Genomic DNA, 1,065 nt, shown 5'->3' on the forward strand with positions numbered 1-1,065 from the left:
GGCTCTTCAGAATGCGCGAGCGCGCGCGTGGGGTACCCATCTGCGATAGCCTTAGAGGGCTGCGCTTACACTCATAGAATCTGGGGTTACAATACGTAACCAACGTTCTGAAGGCAAAAGGGGGTCCAACCCGTTACTAGCGTGGTGTACCTAATAAAGTGGCAGGTGAGTGTAGTTTTAAGATAAGATAAAATAAGATAAACCTTTACAGTCATTGTGTAGAGCAGGAGTTCTTAACCTTTTTGACATCGGTGCCCAATTTATTGAACATAAAGTGGCCCAGTCAGACATTACCAATGTATGGATAAAATGATAATTATTCTAAATCTTGGTTTAATTTCTATTGCATTTACATCAGGGGTGCCCAACCTTTGTTGAACCAAGAGCTACTTTTAAAGTATGCAGTTTGCCGAGAGCTACTCGACCAGTCTGTTTCAAAAAAAAATAATTTTTCTTCTCCCTACTCCTCACTTCTTTACAGTAAATAAAACAGAACGTAAAGTGTTGCTTGTTTTATTTAATTTAAAGTATTGTCAAACAAAACCATCTACTTAACCATATATTTACCTACAAAAAAAAAAGAAAAGATAAAATCCTTACTTAACTCCTGACAGAGAAACAGAAAAGTGATGTTCGAACAAAAAGGATCAATTTTTTTTACCCCCTTCAATTAGTACTCCCTGTAACGTGCGAGCTATGAGGGCTGGAAACCTGCACACTGAGAACCACAGAGTCAAATAAATTTGGAGCAGGGGAGCTCATCTCCATTTATTCAAAGAACTCTCCTCTCTTCTCTCCATACAGGGGAGGAAAAACAAAACAAAAAACTGTCAATCAGGGTCAACATGGCTACAACAAGAGTACCGCCCTTTTTTCAAAATCAAAGCACACAATATAAAACTCTCTCATTTATACTATTACAAAAAGTGACTTACGATGGTGCAGATTCACAAATCAACAACTATTTCAAACCTCGGTCTCTGTGCAGCATGCAGGATGTGTGTCATCTGTAGGTGCTGGCCCTCACTGGTCCAGACACACACACACACACACACACACACACAC

The 1,065-nt window shown here is 39.7% G+C and overlaps 1 protein-coding gene across 1 annotated transcript in view; it reads right to left on the reverse strand.

The window, feature by feature from the left end:
* Nucleotides 1-1,065, reverse strand: part of LOC106518892 (gastrula zinc finger protein XlCGF28.1) — a 34,428-nt gene that overhangs the window by 733 nt on the left and 32,630 nt on the right. The gene's annotated exons all lie outside the window — the stretch shown is intronic.

Source organism: Austrofundulus limnaeus, unplaced genomic scaffold (assembly GCF_001266775.1).
Source record: "Austrofundulus limnaeus strain Quisiro unplaced genomic scaffold, Austrofundulus_limnaeus-1.0 Scaffold68, whole genome shotgun sequence".
NCBI lineage: Eukaryota > Metazoa > Chordata > Actinopteri > Cyprinodontiformes > Rivulidae > Austrofundulus > Austrofundulus limnaeus.